Here is a 24,227-nt window from a genome sequence, read left to right as displayed (position 1 = left end):
CTTTGCTAAATTGCAAAGACTCTTCTATTGTGGAACTCATGAACTAAACATTGGTCATCAATGCTTTGCTAAATTGCATAGACATCTAATGTGGAACCCAAGAATGAAACATTGCTCATGAAAGCTTTGCAAAATTGAATAGAGATCTATTGTGGAACTCAAGAATCAAACAATGCTCATCAAAGCTTTGCTTAAATTGCATAGACTTCTATTGTGGAACTCAAGAACGAAACGCTGCTCATCCAAGCTATGCCAATGTGCGTAGACTTGTAATGTGGAACTCATGAATGAAACAATTCTCGTCAAAGCTTTGCTTAAATTGCATAGACTACTTTTGTGGAACTCGAAAATAAAGAAATGCTCATCAAAGCTTCGCTAAATTACGAAGACTACTTCTATTGTGGAACTCAAGAACTAAACAATACTCATCAAAGCTTTGCTAAATTACGAAGACCACTTCTATTGTGGAACTCAATAAAAAATGTTCATCAAAGCTTTTCTGAATTGCATAGACTTCTAATGTGGAACTAAAGAAAGAAACAATGCTCGTCAAAGCTTTGCAAAAATTGCATACACTTCTATTGTGGAACCAAAGAATTAAACAATTCTCATCAAAGCTTTATTAAATTGCAACGACTACTTCTATTGTGGAACTCAAGAATGAAATAATGCTCATCAATGCTTTGCTAAATTGCATAGACTTCTATTGTGGAACTCAAGTATTAAGCAATGCTCATCGAAGCATTGCTAAATTGCATAGACTTCTAATGTGGAACCCAAGAATGAAAGAATGCTCATGAATGCTTTGCTAAATTGCATAGACATCTATTGTTGAACTCAAGAATCAAACAATGCTAATCAAAGCTTTGCTTAAATTTTATATACTTCTATTATGGAACACAATAAAACGATGCTCATCAAAGCTTCGCTAAATTGCATAGACTTCTAATGTGGAACACAAGAATAAAACAATGCTCATCAAAGCTTTGCTTAAATTACATAGACTTATATTGTGGAACTCAAGAATAAAGAAATGCTCTTCAAAGCCTTGCTAAATTGCGAAGACTACTATTATGGAGCTCAAGAATTAAATAATGCTCATCAAAGCTTTGCTAAATTCAATAGAATTCTAATGTGAAACTCAAGAATGAAACAATGCTCTTCAAAGCTTTGTTAAATTACATCCACTTCTATTGTGGAACTCAAGAATTAAATAATGCTCATCAAAGCTTTGATAAATTACAAAGACTACTTCTATTGTGGAACTCAAGAACTAATCAATGCTTTGCTAAATTGCAAAGACTTCTAATGTGGAACCCAAGAATGAAACAATGCTTAAGATAGCTTTGCTAAATTGCATAGACTTCTATTGTGGAACTCAAGAACAAAACAATGCTTATCAATGCTTTGCTTAAATTGCATAGACTTCTATTGTGGAACTCAAGAATGAAACGATGCTCATCAAAGCTTTGCAAAATTGCGTAGACCTCAAATGTGGAAATCAAGAATGAAACACTGCTCGTCAATGCTTTGCTTAAATTGCATAGACTACTATTGTGGAACTCAAGAATAAAGAATTGCTCGTCAAAGCCTTGCTAAACTACGAATACTACTTCTATTGTGGAACTCAAGAATTAAACAATGCTCATCAAAGCTTTGCTAAATTGCATAGACTTATAATGTGGAACTTAATAATGAAACAATGCTCATCAAAGCTTTGCTTAAAGTGCATAGACTTCTATTGTGGAACTCAAGAATTAAACAATGCTCATCAAAACTTTGCTAATGTTGAACTCAAGAATAAAACAATCCTCACCTAAGCTTTTTTTTTAAATTGCATTCACTTCTATTGTGAAACTCAAGAATTAAACAATGCTCATCGAAGCTTTGCTAAATTGCAAAGACTCTTCTATTGTGGAACTCAAGAACTAAACATTGGTCATCAATGCTTTGCTAAATTGCATAGACATCTAATGTGGAATCCAAGAATGAAACATTGCTCATGAAAGCTTTGCAAAATTGAATAGAGATCTATTGTGGAACTCAAGAATCAAACAATGCTCATCAAAGCTTTGCTTAAATTGCATAGACTTCTATTGTGGAACTCAAGAACGAAACGCTGCTCATCCAAGCTATGCCAATGTGCGTAGACTTGTAATGTGGAACTCATGAATGAAACAATTCTCGTCAAAGCTTTGCTTAAATTGCATAGACTACTTTTGTGGAACTCGAAAATAAAGAAATGCTCATCAAAGCTTCGCTAAATTACGAAGACTACTTCTATTGTGGAACTCAAGAACTAAACAATACTCATCAAAGCTTTGCTAAATTACGAAGACCACTTCTATTGTGGAACTCAATAAAAAATGTTCATCAAAGCTTTTCTGAATTGCATAGACTTCTAATGTGGAACTAAAGAAAGAAACAATGCTCGTCAAAGCTTTGCAAAAATTGCATACACTTCTATTGTGGAACCAAAGAATTAAACAATTCTCATCAAAGCTTTATTAAATTGCAACGACTACTTCTATTGTGGAACTCAAGAATGAAATAATGCTCATCAATGCTTTGCTAAATTGCATAGACTTCTATTGTGGAACTCAAGTATTAAGCAATGCTCATCGAAGCATTGCTAAATTGCATAGACTTCTAATGTGGAACCCAAGAATGAAAGAATGCTCATGAATGCTTTGCTAAATTGCATAGACATCTATTGTTGAACTCAAGAATCAAACAATGCTAATCAAAGCTTTGCTTAAATTTTATATACTTCTATTATGGAACACAATAAAACGATGCTCATCAAAGCTTCGCTAAATTGCATAGACTTCTAATGTGGAACACAAGAATAAAACAATGCTCATCAAAGCTTTGCTTAAATTACATAGACTTATATTGTGGAACTCAAGAATAAAGAAATGCTCTTCAAAGCCTTGCTAAATTGCGAAGACTACTATTATGGAGCTCAAGAATTAAATAATGCTCATCAAAGCTTTGCTAAATTCAATAGAATTCTAATGTGAAACTCAAGAATGAAACAATGCTCTTCAAAGCTTTGTTAAATTACATCCACTTCTATTGTGGAACTCAAGAATTAAATAATGCTCATCAAAGCTTTGATAAATTACAAAGACTACTTCTATTGTGGAACTCAAGAACTAATCAATGCTTTGCTAAATTGCAAAGACTTCTAATGTGGAACCCAAGAATGAAACAATGCTTAAGATAGCTTTGCTAAATTGCATAGACTTCTATTGTGGAACTCAAGAACAAAACAATGCTTATCAATGCTTTGCTTAAATTGCATAGACTTCTATTGTGGAACTCAAGAATGAAACGATGCTCATCAAAGCTTTGCAAAATTGCGTAGACCTCAAATGTGGAAATCAAGAATGAAACACTGCTCGTCAATGCTTTGCTTAAATTGCATAGACTACTATTGTGGAACTCAAGAATAAAGAATTGCTCGTCAAAGCCTTGCTAAACTACGAATACTACTTCTATTGTGGAACTCAAGAATTAAACAATGCTCATCAAAGCTTTGCTAAATTGCATAGACTTATAATGTGGAACTTAATAATGAAACAATGCTCATCAAAGCTTTGCTTAAAGTGCATAGACTTCTATTGTGGAACTCAAGAATTAAACAATGCTCATCAAAACTTTGCTAATGTTGAACTCAAGAATAAAACAATCCTCACCTAAGCTTTTTTTTTAAATTGCATTCACTTCTATTGTGAAACTCAAGAATTAAACAATGCTCATCGAAGCTTTGCTAAATTGCAAAGACTCTTCTATTGTGGAACTCAAGAACTAAACATTGGTCATCAATGCTTTGCTAAATTGCATAGACATCTAATGTGGAATCCAAGAATGAAACATTGCTCATGAAAGCTTTGCAAAATTGAATAGAGATCTATTGTGGAACTCAAGAATCAAACAATGCTCATCAAAGCTTTGCTTAAATTGCATAGACTTCTATTGTGGAACTCAAGAACGAAACGCTGCTCATCCAAGCTATGCCAATGTGCGTAGACTTGTAATGTGGAACTCATGAATGAAACAATTCTCGTCAAAGCTTTGCTTAAATTGCATAGACTACTTTTGTGGAACTCGAAAATAAAGAAATGCTCATCAAAGCTTCGCTAAATTACGAAGACTACTTCTATTGTGGAACTCAAGAACTAAACAATACTCATCAAAGCTTTGCTAAATTACGAAGACCACTTCTATTGTGGAACTCAATAAAAAATGTTCATCAAAGCTTTTCTGAATTGCATAGACTTCTAATGTGGAACTAAAGAAAGAAACAATGCTCATCAAAGCTTTGCAAAAATTGCATACACTTCTATTGTGGAACCAAAGAATTAAACAATGCTCATCAAAGCTTTATTAAATTGCAACGACTACTTCTATTGTGGAACTCAAGAATGAAATAATGCTCATCAATGCTTTGTTAAATTGCATAGACTTCTATTGTGGAACTCAAGTATTAAGCAATGCTCATCGAAGCATTGCTAAATTGCATAGACTTCTAATGTGGAACCCAAGAATGAAAGAATGCTCATGAATGGTTTGCTAAATTGCATAGACATCTATTGTTGAACTCAAGAATCAAACAATGCTAATCAAAGCTTTGCTTAAATTTTATATACTTCTATTATGGAACACAATAAAACGATGCTCATCAAAGCTTCGCTAAATTGCATAGACTTCTAATGTGGAACACAAGAATAAAACAATGCTCATCAAAGCTTTGCTTAAATTACATAGACTTATATTGTGGAACTCAAGAATTAAACAATGCTCATCAAAGCTTTGCTTAAAGTGCATAGACTTCTATTGTGGAACTCAAGAATTAAACAATGCTCATCGAAGCTTTGCAAAAATTGCATACACTTCTATTGTGGAACCAAAGAATTAAACAATGCTCATCAAAGCTTTATTAAATTGCAACGACTACTTCTATTGTGGAACTCAAGAATGAAATAATGCTCATCAATGCTTTGTTAAATTGCATAGACTTCTATTGTGGAACTCAAGTATTAAGAATTGCTCATCGAAGCATTGCTAAATTGCATAGACTTCTAATGTGGAACCCAAGAATGAAAGAATGCTCATGAATGCTTTGCTAAATTGCATAGACATCTATTGTTGAACTCAAGAATCAAACAATGCTAATCAAAGCTTTGCTTAAATTTTATATACTTCTATTATGGAACACAATAAAACGATGCTCATCAAAGCTTCGCTAAATTGCATAGACTTCTAACGTGGAACACAAGAATAAAACAATGCTCATCAAAGCTTTGCTTAAATTACATAGACTTATATTGTGGAACTCAAGAATAAAGAAATGCTCTTCAAAGCCTTGCTAAATTGCGAAGACTACTATTATGGAGCTCAAGAATTAAATAATGCTCATCAAAGCTTTGCTAAATTCAATAGACTTCTAATGTGAAACTAAAGAATGAAACAATGCTCTTCAAAGCTTTGTTAAATTACATCCACTTCTATTGTGGAACTCAAGAATTAAATAATGCTCATCAAAACTTTGATAAATTACAAAGACTACTTCTATTGTGGAACTCAAGAACTAATCAATGCTTTGCTAAATTGCAAAGACTTCTAATGTGGAACCCAAGAATGAAACAATGCTTAAGATAGCTTTGCTAAATTGCATAGACTTCTATTGTGGAACTCAAGAACAAAACAATGCTTATCAATGCTTTGCTTAAATTGCATAGACTTCTATTGTGGAACTCAAGAATGAAACGATGCTCATCAAAGCTTTGCAAAATTGCGTAGACCTCAAATGTGGAAATCAAGAATGAAACACTGCTCGTCAATGCTTTGCTTAAATTGCATAGACTACTATTGTGGAACTCAAGAATAAAGAATTGCTCGTCAAAGCCTTGCTAAACTACGAATACTACTTCTATTGTGGAACTCAAGAATTAAACAATGCTCATCAAAGCTTTGCTAAATTGCATAGACTTATAATGTGGAACTTAATAATGAAACAATGCTCATCAAAGCTTTGCTTAAAGTGCATAGACTTCTATTGTGGAACTCAAGAATTAAACAATGCTCATCAAAACTTTGCTAATGTTGAACTCAAGAATAAAACAATCCTCACCTAAGCTTTTTTTTTAAATTGCATTCACTTCTATTGTGAAACTCAAGAATTAAACAATGCTCATCGAAGCTTTGCTAAATTGCAAAGACTCTTCTATTGTGGAACTCAAGAACTAAACATTGGTCATCAATGCTTTGCTAAATTGCATAGACATCTAATGTGGAATCCAAGAATGAAACATTGCTCATGAAAGCTTTGCAAAATTGAATAGAGATCTATTGTGGAACTCAAGAATCAAACAATGCTCATCAAAGCTTTGCTTAAATTGCATAGACTTCTATTGTGGAACTCAAGAACGAAACGCTGCTCATCCAAGCTATGCCAATGTGCGTAGACTTGTAATGTGGAACTCATGAATGAAACAATTCTCGTCAAAGCTTTGCTTAAATTGCATAGACTACTTTTGTGGAACTCGAAAATAAAGAAATGCTCATCAAAGCTTCGCTAAATTACGAAGACTATTTCTATTGTGGAACTCAAGAACTAAACAATACTCATCAAAGCTTTGCTAAATTACGAAGACCACTTCTATTGTGGAACTCAATAAAAAATGTTCATCAAAGCTTTTCTGAATTGCATAGACTTCTAATGTGGAACTAAAGAAAGAAACAATGCTCATCAAAGCTTTGCAAAAATTGCATACACTTCTATTGTGGAACCAAAGAATTAAACAATGCTCATCAAAGCTTTATTAAATTGCAACGACTACTTCTATTGTGGAACTCAAGAATGAAATAATGCTCATCAATGCTTTGTTAAATTGCATAGACTTCTATTGTGGAACTCAAGTATTAAGCAATGCTCATCGAAGCATTGCTAAATTGCATAGACTTCTAATGTGGAACCCAAGAATGAAAGAATGCTCATGAATGGTTTGCTAAATTGCATAGACATCTATTGTTGAACTCAAGAATCAAACAATGCTAATCAAAGCTTTGCTTAAATTTTATATACTTCTATTATGGATCACAATAAAACGATGCTCATCAAAGCTTCGCTAAATTGCATAGACTTCTAATGTGGAACACAAGAATAAAACAATGCTCATCAAAGCTTTGCTTAAATTACATAGACTTATATTGTGGAACTCAAGAATTAAACAATGCTCATCAAAGCTTTGCTTAAAGTGCATAGACTTCTATTGTGGAACTCAAGAATTAAACAATGCTCATCGAAGCTTTGCAAAAATTGCATACACTTCTATTGTGGAACCAAAGAATTAAACAATGCTCATCAAAGCTTTATTAAATTGCAACGACTACTTCTATTGTGGAACTCAAGAATGAAATAATGCTCATCAATGCTTTGTTAAATTGCATAGACTTCTATTGTGGAACTCAAGTATTAAGAATTGCTCATCGAAGCATTGCTAAATTGCATAGACTTCTAATGTGGAACCCAAGAATGAAAGAATGCTCATGAATGCTTTGCTAAATTGCATAGACATCTATTGTTGAACTCAAGAATCAAACAATGCTAATCAAAGCTTTGCTTAAATTTTATATACTTCTATTATGGAACACAATAAAACGATGCTCATCAAAGCTTCGCTAAATTGCATAGACTTCTAATGTGGAACACAAGAATAAAACAATGCTCATCAAAGCTTTGCTTAAATTACATAGACTTATATTGTGGAACTCAAGAATAAAGAAATGCTCTTCAAAGCCTTGCTAAATTGCGAAGACTACTATTATGGAGCTCAAGAATTAAATAATGCTCATCAAAGCTTTGCTAAATTCAATAGACTTCTAATGTGAAACTCAAGAATGAAACAATGCTCTTCAAAGCTTTGTTAAATTACATCCACTTCTATTGTGGAACTCAAGAATTAAATAATGCTCATCAAAGCTTTGATAAATTACAAAGACTACTTCTATTGTGGAACTCAAGAACTAATCAATGCTTTGCTAAATTGCAAAGACTTCTAATGTGGAACCCAAGAATGAAACAATGCTTAAGATAGCTTTGCTAAATTGCATAGACTTCTATTGTGGAACTCAAGAACAAAACAATGCTTATCAATGCTTTGCTTAAATTGCATAGACTTCTATTGTGGAACTCAAGAATGAAACGATGCTCATCAAAGCTTTGCAAAATTGCGTAGACCTCAAATGTGGAAATCAAGAATGAAACACTGCTCGTCAATGCTTTGCTTAAATTGCATAGACTACTATTGTGGAACTCAAGAATAAAGAATTGCTCGTCAAAGCCTTGCTAAACTACGAATACTACTTCTATTGTGGAACTCAAGAATTAAACAATGCTCATCAAAGCTTTGCTAAATTGCATAGACTTATAATGTGGAACTTAATAATGAAACAATGCTCATCAAAGCTTTGCTTAAAGTGCATAGACTTCTATTGTGGAACTCAAGAATTAAACAATGCTCATCAAAACTTTGCTAATGTTGAACTCAAGAATAAAACAATCCTCACCTAAGCTTTTTTTTTAAATTGCATTCACTTCTATTGTGAAACTCAAGAATTAAACAATGCTCATCGAAGCTTTGCTAAATTGCAAAGACTCTTCTATTGTGGAACTCAAGAACTAAACATTGGTCATCAATGCTTTGCTAAATTGCATAGACATCTAATGTGGAATCCAAGAATGAAACATTGCTCATGAAAGCTTTGCAAAATTGAATAGAGATCTATTGTGGAACTCAAGAATCAAACAATGCTCATCAAAGCTTTGCTTAAATTGCATAGACTTCTATTGTGGAACTCAAGAACGAAACGCTGCTCATCCAAGCTATGCCAATGTGCGTAGACTTGTAATGTGGAACTCATGAATGAAACAATTCTCGTCAAAGCTTTGCTTAAATTGCATAGACTACTTTTGTGGAACTCGAAAATAAAGAAATGCTCATCAAAGCTTCGCTAAATTACGAAGACTACTTCTATTGTGGAACTCAAGAACTAAACAATACTCATCAAAGCTTTGCTAAATTACGAAGACCACTTCTATTGTGGAACTCAATAAAAAATGTTCATCAAAGCTTTTCTGAATTGCATAGACTTCTAATGTGGAACTAAAGAAAGAAACAATGCTCATCAAAGCTTTGCAAAAATTGCATACACTTCTATTGTGGAACCAAAGAATTAAACAATGCTCATCAAAGCTTTATTAAATTGCAACGACTACTTCTATTGTGGAACTCAAGAATGAAATAATGCTCATCAATGCTTTGTTAAATTGCATAGACTTCTATTGTGGAACTCAAGTATTAAGCAATGCTCATCGAAGCATTGCTAAATTGCATAGACTTCTAATGTGGAACCCAAGAATGAAAGAATGCTCATGAATGCTTTGCTAAATTGCATAGACATCTATTGTTGAACTCAAGAATCAAACAATGCTAATCAAAGCTTTGCTTAAATTTTATATACTTCTATTATGGATCACAATAAAACGATGCTCATCAAAGCTTCGCTAAATTGCATAGACTTCTAATGTGGAACACAAGAATAAAACAATGCTCATCAAAGCTTTGCTTAAATTACATAGACTTATATTGTGGAACTCAAGAATTAAACAATGCTCATCAAAGCTTTGCTTAAAGTGCATAGACTTCTATTGTGGAACTCAAGAATTAAACAATGCTCATCGAAGCTTTGCAAAAATTGCATACACTTCTATTGTGGAACCAAAGAATTAAACAATGCTCATCAAAGCTTTATTAAATTGCAACGACTACTTCTATTGTGGAACTCAAGAATGAAATAATGCTCATCAATGCTTTGTTAAATTGCATAGACTTCTATTGTGGAACTCAAGTATTAAGAATTGCTCATCGAAGCATTGCTAAATTGCATAGACTTCTAATGTGGAACCCAAGAATGAAAGAATGCTCATGAATGCTTTGCTAAATTGCATAGACATCTATTGTTGAACTCAAGAATCAAACAATGCTAATCAAAGCTTTGCTTAAATTTTATATACTTCTATTATGGAACACAATAAAACGATGCTCATCAAAGCTTCGCTAAATTGCATAGACTTCTAATGTGGAACACAAGAATAAAACAATGCTCATCAAAGCTTTGCTTAAATTACATAGACTTATATTGTGGAACTCAAGAATAAAGAAATGCTCTTCAAAGCCTTGCTAAATTGCGAAGACTACTATTATGGAGCTCAAGAATTAAATAATGCTCATCAAAGCTTTGCTAAATTCAATAGACTTCTAATGTGAAACTCAAGAATGAAACAATGCTCTTCAAAGCTTTGTTAAATTACATCCACTTCTATTGTGGAACTCAAGAATTAAATAATGCTCATCAAAGCTTTGATAAATTACAAAGACTACTTCTATTGTGGAACTCAAGAACTAATCAATGCTTTGCTAAATTGCAAAGACTTCTAATGTGGAACCCAAGAATGAAACAATGCTTAAGATAGCTTTGCTAAATTGCATAGACTTCTATTGTGGAACTCAAGAACAAAACAATGCTTATCAATGCTTTGCTTAAATTGCATAGACTTCTATTGTGGAACTCAAGAATGAAACGATGCTCATCAAAGCTTTGCAAAATTGCGTAGACCTCAAATGTGGAAATCAAGAATGAAACACTGCTCGTCAATGCTTTGCTTAAATTGCATAGACTACTATTGTGGAACTCAAGAATAAAGAATTGCTCGTCAAAGCCTTGCTAAACTACGAATACTACTTCTATTGTGGAACTCAAGAATTAAACAATGCTCATCAAAGCTTTGCTAAATTGCATAGACTTATAATGTGGAACTTAATAATGAAACAATGCTCATCAAAGCTTTGCTTAAAGTGCATAGACTTCTATTGTGGAACTCAAGAATTAAACAATGCTCATCAAAACTTTGCTAATGTTGAACTCAAGAATAAAACAATCCTCACCTAAGCTTTTTTTTTAAATTGCATTCACTTCTATTGTGAAACTCAAGAATTAAACAATGCTCATCGAAGCTTTGCTAAATTGCAAAGACTCTTCTATTGTGGAACTCAAGAACTAAACATTGGTCATCAATGCTTTGCTAAATTGCATAGACATCTAATGTGGAATCCAAGAATGAAACATTGCTCATGAAAGCTTTGCAAAATTGAATAGAGATCTATTGTGGAACTCAAGAATCAAACAATGCTCATCAAAGCTTTGCTTAAATTGCATAGACTTCTATTGTGGAACTCAAGAACGAAACGCTGCTCATCCAAGCTATGCCAATGTGCGTAGACTTGTAATGTGGAACTCATGAATGAAACAATTCTCGTCAAAGCTTTGCTTAAATTGCATAGACTACTTTTGTGGAACTCGAAAATAAAGAAATGCTCATCAAAGCTTCGCTAAATTACGAAGACTACTTCTATTGTGGAACTCAAGAACTAAACAATACTCATCAAAGCTTTGCTAAATTACGAAGACCACTTCTATTGTGGAACTCAATAAAAAATGTTCATCAAAGCTTTTCTGAATTGCATAGACTTCTAATGTGGAACTAAAGAAAGAAACAATGCTCATCAAAGCTTTGCAAAAATTGCATACACTTCTATTGTGGAACCAAAGAATTAAACAATGCTCATCAAAGCTTTATTAAATTGCAACGACTACTTCTATTGTGGAACTCAAGAATGAAATAATGCTCATCAATGCTTTGTTAAATTGCATAGACTTCTATTGTGGAACTCAAGTATTAAGCAATGCTCATCGAAGCATTGCTAAATTGCATAGACTTCTAATGTGGAACCCAAGAATGAAAGAATGCTCATGAATGCTTTGCTAAATTGCATACACATCTATTGTTGAACTCAAGAATCAAACAATGCTAATCAAAGCTTTGCTTAAATTTTATATACTTCTATTATGGATCACAATAAAACGATGCTCATCAAAGCTTCGCTAAATTGCATAGACTTCTAATGTGGAACACAAGAATAAAACAATGCTCATCAAAGCTTTGCTTAAATTACATAGACTTATATTGTGGAACTCAAGAATTAAACAATGCTCATCAAAGCTTTGCTTAAAGTGCATAGACTTCTATTGTGGAACTCAAGAATTAAACAATGCTCATCGAAGCTTTGCAAAAATTGCATACACTTCTATTGTGGAACCAAAGAATTAAACAATGCTCATCAAAGCTTTATTAAATTGCAACGACTACTTCTATTGTGGAACTCAAGAATGAAATAATGCTCATCAATGCTTTGTTAAATTGCATAGACTTCTATTGTGGAACTCAAGTATTAAGAATTGCTCATCGAAGCATTGCTAAATTGCATAGACTTCTAATGTGGAACCCAAGAATGAAAGAATGCTCATGAATGCTTTGCTAAATTGCATAGACATCTATTGTTGAACTCAAGAATCAAACAATGCTAATCAAAGCTTTGCTTAAATTTTATATACTTCTATTATGGAACACAATAAAACGATGCTCATCAAAGCTTCGCTAAATTGCATAGACTTCTAATGTGGAACACAAGAATAAAACAATGCTCATCAAAGCTTTGCTTAAATTACATAGACTTATATTGTGGAACTCAAGAATAAAGAAATGCTCTTCAAAGCCTTGCTAAATTGCGAAGACTACTATTATGGAGCTCAAGAATTAAATAATGCTCATCAAAGCTTTGCTAAATTCAATAGACTTCTAATGTGAAACTAAAGAATGAAACAATGCTCTTCAAAGCTTTGTTAAATTACATCCACTTCTATTGTGGAACTCAAGAATTAAATAATGCTCATCAAAGCTTTGATAAATTACAAAGACTACTTCTATTGTGGAACTCAAGAACTAATCAATGCTTTGCTAAATTGCAAAGACTTCTAATGTGGAACCCAAGAATGAAACAATGCTTAAGATAGCTTTGCTAAATTGCATAGACTTCTATTGTGGAACTCAAGAACAAAACAATGCTTATCAATGCTTTGCTTAAATTGCATAGACTTCTATTGTGGAACTCAAGAATGAAACGATGCTCATCAAAGCTTTGCAAAATTGCGTAGACCTCAAATGTGGAAATCAAGAATGAAACACTGCTCGTCAATGCTTTGCTTAAATTGCATAGACTACTATTGTGGAACTCAAGAATAAAGAATTGCTCGTCAAAGCCTTGCTAAACTACGAATACTACTTCTATTGTGGAACTCAAGAATTAAACAATGCTCATCAAAGCTTTGCTAAATTGCATAGACTTATAATGTGGAACTTAATAATGAAACAATGCTCATCAAAGCTTTGCTTAAAGTGCATAGACTTCTATTGTGGAACTCAAGAATTAAACAATGCTCATCAAAACTTTGCTAATGTTGAACTCAAGAATAAAACAATCCTCACCTAAGCTTTTTTTTTAAATTGCATTCACTTCTATTGTGAAACTCAAGAATTAAACAATGCTCATCGAAGCTTTGCTAAATTGCAAAGACTCTTCTATTGTGGAACTCAAGAACTAAACATTGGTCATCAATGCTTTGCTAAATTGCATAGACATCTAATGTGGAATCCAAGAATGAAACATTGCTCATGAAAGCTTTGCAAAATTGAATAGAGATCTATTGTGGAACTCAAGAATCAAACAATGCTCATCAAAGCTTTGCTTAAATTGCATAGACTTCTATTGTGGAACTCAAGAACGAAACGCTGCTCATCCAAGCTATGCCAATGTGCGTAGACTTGTAATGTGGAACTCATGAATGAAACAATTCTCGTCAAAGCTTTGCTTAAATTGCATAGACTACTTTTGTGGAACTCGAAAATAAAGAAATGCTCATCAAAGCTTCGCTAAATTACGAAGACTACTTCTATTGTGGAACTCAAGAACTAAACAATACTCATCAAAGCTTTGCTAAATTACGAAGACCACTTCTATTGTGGAACTCAATAAAAAATGTTCATCAAAGCTTTTCTGAATTGCATAGACTTCTAATGTGGAACTAAAGAAAGAAACAATGCTCATCAAAGCTTTGCAAAAATTGCATACACTTCTATTGTGGAACCAAAGAATTAAACAATGCTCATCAAAGCTTTATTAAATTGCAACGACTACTTCTATTGTGGAACTCAAGAATGAAATAATGCTCATCAATGCTTTGTTAAATTGCATAGACTTCTATTGTGGAACTCAAGTATTAAGCAATGCTCATCGAAGCATTGCTAAATTGCATAGACTTCTAATGTGGAACCCAAGAATGAAAGAATGCTCATGAATGCTTTGCTAAATTGCATACACATCTATTGTTGAACTCAAGAATCAAACAATGCTAATCAAAGCTTTGCTTAAATTTTATATACTTCTATTATGGATCACAATAAAACGATGCTCATCAAAGCTTCGCTAAATTGCATAGACTTCTAATGTGGAACACAAGAATAAAACAATGCTCATCAAAGCTTTGCTTAAATTACATAGACTTATATTGTGGAACTCAAGAATTAAACAATGCTCATCAAAGCTTTGCTTAAAGTGCATAGACTTCTATTGTGGAACTAAAGAATTAAACAATGCTCATCGAAGCTTTGCAAAAATTGCATACACTTCTATTGTGGAACCAAAGAATTAAACAATGCTCATCAAAGCTTTATTAAATTGCAACGACTACTTCTATTGTGGAACTCAAGAATGAAATAATGCTCATCAATGCTTTGTTAAATTGCATAGACTTCTATTGTGGAACTCAAGTATTAAGAATTGCTCATGGAAGCATTGCTAAATTGCATAGACTTCTAATGTGGAACCCAAGAATGAAAGAATGCTCATGAATGCTTTGCTAAATTGCATAGACATCTATTGTTGAACTCAAGAATCAAACAATGCTAATCAAAGCTTTGCTTAAATTTTATATACTTCTATTATGGAACACAATAAAACGATGCTCATCAAAGCTTCGCTAAATTGCATAGACTTCTAATGTGGAACACAAGAATAAAACAATGCTCATCAAAGCTTTGCTTAAATTACATAGACTTATATTGTGGAACTCAAGAATAAAGAAATGCTCTTCAAAGCCTTGCTAAATTGCGAAGACTACTATTATGGAGCTCAAGAATTAAATAATGCTCATCAAAGCTTTGCTAAATTCAATAGACTTCTAATGTGAAACTAAAGAATGAAACAATGCTCTTCAAAGCTTTGTTAAATTACATCCACTTCTATTGTGGAACTCAAGAATTAAATAATGCTCATCAAAGCTTTGATAAATTACAAAGACTACTTCTATTGTGGAACTCAAGAACTAATCAATGCTTTGCTAAATTGCAAAGACTTCTAATGTGGAACCCAAGAATGAAACAATGCTTAAGATAGCTTTGCTAAATTGCATAGACTTCTATTGTGGAACTCAAGAACAAAACAATGCTTATCAATGCTTTGCTTAAATTGCATAGACTTCTATTGTGGAACTCAAGAATGAAACGATGCTCATCAAAGCTTTGCAAAATTGCGTAGACCTCAAATGTGGAAATCAAGAATGAAACACTGCTCGTCAATGCTTTGCTTAAATTGCATAGACTACTATTGTGGAACTCAAGAATAAAGAATTGCTCGTCAAAGCCTTGCTAAACTACGAATACTACTTCTATTGTGGAACTCAAGAATTAAACAATGCTCATCAAAGCTTTGCTAAATTGCATAGACTTATAATGTGGAACTTAATAATGAAACAATGCTCATCAAAGCTTTGCTTAAAGTGCATAGACTTCTATTGTGGAACTCAAGAATTAAACAATGCTCATCAAAACTTTGCTAATGTTGAACTCAAGAATAAAACAATCCTCACCTAAGCTTTTTTTTTAAATTGCATTCACTTCTATTGTGAAACTCAAGAATTAAACAATGCTCATCGAAGCTTTGCTAAATTGCAAAGACTCTTCTATTGTGGAACTCAAGAACTAAACATTGGTCATCAATGCTTTGCTAAATTGCATAGACATCTAATGTGGAATCCAAGAATGAAACATTGCTCATGAAAGCTTTGCAAAATTGAATAGAGATCTATTGTGGAACTCAAGAATCAAACAATGCTCATCAAAGCTTTGCTTAAATTGCATAGACTTCTATTGTGGAACTCAAGAACGAAACGCTGCTCATCCAAGCTATGCCAATGTGCGTAGACTTGTAATGTGGAACTCATGAATGAAACAATTCTCGTCAAAGCTTTGCTTAAATTGCATAGACTACTTTTGTGGAACTCGAAAATAAAGAAATGCTCATCAAAGCTTCGCTAAATTACGAAGACTACTTCTATTGTGGAACTCAAGAACTAAACAATACTCATCAAAGCTTTGCTAAATTACGAAGACCACTTCTATTGTGGAACTCAATAAAAAATGTTCATCAAAGCTTTTCTGAATTGCATAGACTTCTAATGTGGAACTAAAGAAAGAAACAATGCTCATCAAAGCTTTGCAAAAATTGCATACACTTCTATTGTGGAACCAAAGAATTAAACAATGCTCATCAAAGCTTTATTAAATTGCAACGACTACTTCTATTGTGGAACTCAAGAATGAAATAATGCTCATCAATGCTTTGTTAAATTGCATAGACTTCTATTGTGGAACTCAAGTATTAAGCAATGCTCATCGAAGCATTGCTAAATTGCATAGACTTCTAATGTGGAACCCAAGAATGAAAGAATGCTCATGAATGCTTTGCTAAATTGCATACACATCTATTGTTGAACTCAAGAATCAAACAATGCTAATCAAAGCTTTGCTTAAATTTTATATACTTCTATTATGGATCACAATAAAACGATGCTCATCAAAGCTTCGCTAAATTGCATAGACTTCTAATGTGGAACACAAGAATAAAACAATGCTCATCAAAGCTTTGCTTAAATTACATAGACTTATATTGTGGAACTCAAGAATTAAACAATGCTCATCAAAGCTTTGCTTAAAGTGCATAGACTTCTATTGTGGAACTAAAGAATTAAACAATGCTCATCGAAGCTTTGCAAAAATTGCATACACTTCTATTGTGGAACCAAAGAATTAAACAATGCTCATCAAAGCTTTATTAAATTGCAACGACTACTTCTATTGTGGAACTCAAGAATGAAATAATGCTCATCAATGCTTTGTTAAATTGCATAGACTTCTATTGTGGAACTCAAGTATTAAGAATTGCTCATGGAAGCATTGCTAAATTGCATAGACTTCTAATGTGGAACCCAAGAATGAAAGAATGCTCATGAATGCTTTGCTAAATTGCATAGACATCTATTGTTGAACTCAAGAATCAAACAATGCTAATCAAAGCTTTGCTTAAATTTTATATACTTCTATTATGGAACACAATAAAACGATGCTCATCAAAGCTTCGCTAAATTGCATAGACTTCTAATGTGGAACACAAGAATAAAACAATGCTCATCAAAGCTTTGCTTAAATTACATAGACTTATATTGTGGAACTCAAGAATAAAGAAATGCTCTTCAAAGCCTTGCTAAATTGCGAAGACTACTATTATGGAGCTCAAGAATTAAATAATGCTCATCAAAGCTTTGCTAAATTCAATAGACTTCTAATGTGAAACTAAAGAATGAAACAATGCTCTTCAAAGCTTTGTTAAATTACATCCACTTCTATTGTGGAACTCAAGAATTAAATAATGCTCATCAAAGCTTTGATAAATTACAAAGACTACTTCTATTGTGGAACTCAAGAACTAATCAATGCTTTGCTAAATTGCAAAGACTTCTAATGTGGAACCCAAGAATGAAACAATGCTTAAGATAGCTTTGCTAAATTGCATAGACTTCTATTGTGGAACTCAAGAACAAAACAATGCTTATCAATGCTTTGCTTAAATTGCATAGACTTCTATTGTGGAACTCAAGAATGAAACGATGCTCATCAAAGCTTTGCAAAATTGCGTAGACCTCAAATGTGGAAATCAAGAATGAAACACTGCTCGTCAATGCTTTGCTTAAATTGCATAGACTACTATTGTGGAACTCAAGAATAAAGAATTGCTCGTCAAAGCCTTGCTAAACTACGAATACTACTTCTATTGTGGAACTCAAGAATTAAACAATGCTCATCAAAGCTTTGCTAAATTGCATAGACTTATAATGTGGAACTTAATAATGAAACAATGCTCATCAAAGCTTTGCTTAAAGTGCATAGACTTCTATTGTGGAACTCAAGAATTAAACAATGCTCATCAAAACTTTGCTAATGTTGAACTCAAGAATAAAACAATCCTCACCTAAGCTTTTTTTTTAAATTGCATTCACTTCTATTGTGAAACTCAAGAATTAAACAATGCTCATCGAAGCTTTGCTAAATTGCAAAGACTCTTCTATTGTGGAACTCAAGAACTAAACATTGGTCATCAATGCTTTGCTAAATTGCATAGACATCTAATGTGGAATCCAAGAATGAAACATTGCTCATGAAAGCTTTGCAAAATTGAATAGAGATCTATTGTGGAACTCAAGAATCAAACAATGCTCATCAAAGCTTTGCTTAAATTGCATAGACTTCTATTGTGGAACTCAAGAACGAAACGCTGCTCATCCAAGCTATGCCAATGTGCGTAGACTTGTAATGTGGAACTCATGAATGAAACAATTCTCGTCAAAGCTTTGCTTAAATTGCATAGACTACTTTTGTGGAACTCGAAAATAAAGAAATGCTCATCAAAGCTTCGCTAAATTACGAAGACTACTTCTATTGTGGAACTCAAGAACTAAACAATACTCATCAAAGCTTTGCTAAATTACGAAGACCACTTCTATTGTGGAACTCAATAAAAAATGTTCATCAAAGCTTTTCTGAATTGCATAGACTTCTAATGTGGAACTAAAGAAAGAAACAATGCTCATCAAAGCTTTGCAAAAATTGCATACACTTCTATTGTGGAACCAAAGAATTAAACAATGCTCATCAAAGCTTTATTAAATTGCAACGACTACTTCTATTGTGGAACTCAAGAATGAAATAATGCTCATCAATGCTTTGTTAAATTGCATAGACTTCTATTGTGGAACTCAAGTATTAAGCAATGCTCATCGAAGCATTGCTAAATTGCATAGACTTCTAATGTGGAACCCAAGAATGAAAGAATGCTCATGAATGCTTTGCTAAATTGCATACACATCTATTGTTGAACTCAAGAATCAAACAATGCTAATCAAAGCTTTGCTTAAATTTTATATACTTCTATTATGGATCACAATAAAACGATGCTCATCAAAGCTTCGCTAAATTGCATAGACTTCTAATGTGGAACACAAGAATAAAACAATGCTCATCAAAGCGTTGCTTAAATTACATAGACTTATATTGTGGAACTCAAGAATTAAACAATGCTCATCAAAGCTTTGCTTAAAGTGCATAGACTTCTATTGTGGAACTAAAGAATTAAACAATGCTCATCGAAGCTTTGCAAAAATTGCATACACTTCTATTGTGGAACCAAAGAATTAAACAATGCTCATCAAAGCTTTATTAAATTGCAACGACTACTTCTATTGTGGAACTCAAGAATGAAATAATGCTCATCAATGCTTTGTTAAATTGCATAGACTTCTATTGTGGAACTCAAGTATTAAGAATTGCTCATGGAAGCATTGCTAAATTGCATAGACTTCTAATGTGGAACCCAAGAATGAAAGAATGCTCATGAATGCTTTGCTAAATTGCATAGACATCTATTGTTGAACTCAAGAATCAAACAATGCTAATCAAAGCTTTGCTTAAATTTTATATACTTCTATTATGGAACACAATAAAACGATGCTCATCAAAGCTTCGCTAAATTGCATAGACTTCTAATGTGGAACACAAGAATAAAACAATGCTCATCAAAGCTTTGCTTAAATTACATAGACTTATATTGTGGAACTCAAGAATAAAGAAATGCTCTTCAAAGCCTTGCTAAATTGCGAAGACTACTATTATGGAGCTCAAGAATTAAATAATGCTCATCAAAGCTTTGCTAAATTCAATAGACTTCTAATGTGAAACTAAAGAATGAAACAATGCTCTTCAAAGCTTTGTTAAATTACATCCACTTCTATTGTGGAACTCAAGAATTAAATAATGCTCATCAAAGCTTTGATAAATTACAAAGACTACTTCTATTGTGGAACTCAAGAACTAATCAATGCTTTGCTAAATTGCAAAGACTTCTAATGTGGAACCCAAGAATGAAACAATGCTTAAGATAGCTTTGCTAAATTGCATAGACTTCTATTGTGGAACTCAAGAACAAAACAATGCTTATCAATGCTTTGCTTAAATTGCATAGACTTCTATTGTGGAACTCAAGAATGAAACGATGCTCATCAAAGCTTTGCAAAATTGCGTAGACCTCAAATGTGGAAATCAAGAATGAAACACTGCTCGTCAATGCTTTGCTTAAATTGCATAGACTACTATTGTGGAACTCAAGAATAAAGAATTGCTCGTCAAAGCCTTGCTAAACTACGAATACTACTTCTATTGTGGAACTCAAGAATTAAACAATGCTCATCAAAGCTTTGCTAAATTGCATAGACTTATAATGTGGAACTTAATAATGAAACAATGCTCATCAAAGCTTTGCTTAAAGTGCATAGACTTCTATTGTGGAACTCAAGAATTAAACAATGCTCATCAAAACTTTGCTAATGTTGAACTCAAGAATAAAACAATCCTCACCTAAGCTTTTTTTTTAAATTGCATTCACTTCTATTGTGAAACTCAAGAATTAAACAATGCTCATCGAAGCTTTGCTAAATTGCAAAGACTCTTCTATTGTGGAACTCAAGAACTAAACATTGGTCATCAATGCTTTGCTAAATTGCATAGACATCTAATGTGGAATCCAAGAATGAAACATTGCTCATGAAAGCTTTGCAAAATTGAATAGAGATCTATTGTGGAACTCAAGAATCAAACAATGCTCATCAAAGCTTTGCTTAAATTGCATAGACTTCTATTGTGGAACTCAAGAACGAAACGCTGCTCATCCAAGCTATGCCAATGTGCGTAGACTTGTAATGTGGAACTCATGAATGAAACAATTCTCGTCAAAGCTTTGCTTAAATTGCATAGACTACTTTTGTGGAACTCGAAAATAAAGAAATGCTCATCAAAGCTTCGCTAAATTACGAAGACTACTTCTATTGTGGAACTCAAGAACTAAACAATACTCATCAAAGCTTTGCTAAATTACGAAGACCACTTCTATTGTGGAACTCAATAAAAAATGTTCATCAAAGCTTTTCTGAATTGCATAGACTTCTAATGTGGAACTAAAGAAAGAAACAATGCTCATCAAAGCTTTGCAAAAATTGCATACACTTCTATTGTGGAACCAAAGAATTAAACAATGCTCATCAAAGCTTTATTAAATTGCAACGACTACTTCTATTGTGGAACTCAAGAATGAAATAATGCTCATCAATGCTTTGTTAAATTGCATAGACTTCTATTGTGGAACTCAAGTATTAAGCAATGCTCATCGAAGCATTGCTAAATTGCATAGACTTCTAATGTGGAACCCAAGAATGAAAGAATGCTCATGAATGGTTTGCTAAATTGCATAGACATCTATTGTTGAACTCAAGAATCAAACAATGCTAATCAAAGCTTTGCTTAAATTTTATATACTTCTATTATGGATCACAATAAAACGATGCTCATCAAAGCTTCGCTAAATTGCATAGACTTCTAATGTGGAACACAAGAATAAAACAATGCTCATCAAAGCTTTGCTTAAATTACATAGACTTATATTGTGGAACTCAAGAATTAAACAATGCTCATCAAAGCTTTGCTTAAAGTGCATAGACTTCTATTGTGGAACTAAAGAATTAAACAATGCTCATCGAAGCTTTGCAAAAATTGCATACACTTCTATTGTGGAACCAAAGAATTAAACAATGCTCATCAAAGCTTTATTAAATTGCAACGACTACTTCTATTGTGGAACTCAAGAATGAAATAATGCTCATCAATGCTTTGTTAAATTGCATAGACTTCTATTGTGGAACTCAAGTATTAAGAATTGCTCATCGAAGCATTGCTAAATTGCATAGACTTCTAATGTGGAACCCAAGAATGAAAGAATGCTCATGAATGCTTTGCTAAATTGCATAGACATCTATTGTTGAACTCAAGAATCAAACAATGCTAATCAAAGCTTTGCTTAAATTTTATATACTTCTATTATGGAACACAATAAAACGATGCTCATCAAAGCTTCGCTAAATTGCATAGACTTCTAATGTGGAACACAAGAATAAAACAATGCTCATCAAAGCTTTGCTTAAATTACATAGACTTATATTGTGGAACTCAAGAATAAAGAAATGCTCTTCAAAGCCTTGCTAAATTGCGAAGACTACTATTATGGAGCTCAAGAATTAAATAATGCTCATCAAAGCTTTGCTAAATTCAATAGACTTCTAATGTGAAACTAAAGAATGAAACAATGCTCTTCAAAGCTTTGTTAAATTACATCCACTTCTATTGTGGAACTCAAGAATTAAATAATGCTCATCAAAGCTTTGATAAATTACAAAGACTACTTCTATTGTGGAACTCAAGAACTAATCAATGCTTTGCTAAATTGCAAAGACTTCTAATGTGGAACCCAAGAATGAAACAATGCTTAAGATAGCTTTGCTAAATTGCATAGACTTCTATTGTGGAACTCAAGAACAAAACAATGCTTATCAATGCTTTGCTTAAATTGCATAGACTTCTATTGTGGAACTCAAGAATGAAACGATGCTCATCAAAGCTTTGCAAAATTGCGTAGACCTCAAATGTGGAAATCAAGAATGAAACACTGCTCGTCAATGCTTTGCTTAAATTGCATAGACTACTATTGTGGAACTCAAGAATAAAGAATTGCTCGTCAAAGCCTTGCTAAACTACGAATACTACTTCTATTGTGGAACTCAAGAATTAAACAATGCTCATCAAAGCTTTGCTAAATTGCATAGACTTATAATGTGGAACTTAATAATGAAACAATGCTCATCAAAGCTTTGCTTAAAGTGCATAGACTTCTATTGTGGAACTCAAGAATTAAACAATGCTCATCAAAACTTTGCTAATGTTGAACTCAAGAATAAAACAATCCTCACCTAAGCTTTTTTTTTAAATTGCATTCACTTCTATTGTGAAACTCAAGAATTAAACAATGCTCATCGAAGCTTTGCTAAATTGCAAAGACTCTTCTATTGTGGAACTCAAGAACTAAACATTGGTCATCAATGCTTTGCTAAATTGCATAGACATCTAATGTGGAATCCAAGAATGAAACATTGCTCATGAAAGCTTTGCAAAATTGAATAGAGATCTATTGTGGAACTCAAGAATCAAACAATGCTCATCAAAGCTTTGCTTAAATTGCATAGACTTCTATTGTGGAACTCAAGAACGAAACGCTGCTCATCCAAGCTATGCCAATGTGCGTAGACTTGTAATGTGGAACTCATGAATGAAACAATTCTCGTCAAAGCTTTGCTTAAATTGCATAGACTACTTTTGTGGAACTCGAAAATAAAGAAATGCTCATCAAAGCTTCGCTAAATTACGAAGACTACTTCTATTGTGGAACTCAAGAACTAAACAATACTCATCAAAGCTTTGCTAAATTACGAAGACCACTTCTATTGTGGAACTCAATAAAAAATGTTCATCAAAGCTTTTCTGAATTGCATAGACTTCTAATGTGGAACTAAAGAAAGAAACAATGCTCATCAAAGCTTTGCAAAAATTGCATACACTTCTATTGTGGAACCAAAGAATTAAACAATGCTCATCAAAGCTTTATTAAATTGCAACGACTACTTCTATTGTGGAACTCAAGAATGAAATAATGCTCATCAATGCTTTGTTAAATTGCATAGACTTCTATTGTGGAACTCAAGTATTAAGCAATGCTCATCGAAGCATTGCTAAATTGCATAGACTTCTAATGTGGAACCCAAGAATGAAAGAATGCTCATGAATGCTTTGCTAAATTGCATAGACATCTATTGTTGAACTCAAGAATCAAACAATGCTAATCAAAGCTTTGCTTAAATTTTATATACTTCTATTATGGATCACAATAAAACGATGCTCATCAAAGCTTCGCTAAATTGCATAGACTTCTAATGTG

This window comes from Lactuca serriola, chromosome 2 (genome assembly GCF_051521515.1).
Source record: "Lactuca serriola cultivar US96UC23 chromosome 2, Lser_US96UC23_V15, whole genome shotgun sequence".
Lineage (NCBI taxonomy): Eukaryota > Viridiplantae > Streptophyta > Magnoliopsida > Asterales > Asteraceae > Lactuca > Lactuca serriola.
The sequence above is the reverse complement of the archived record's forward strand: the minus strand, read 5'-3'. Positions refer to the sequence as shown.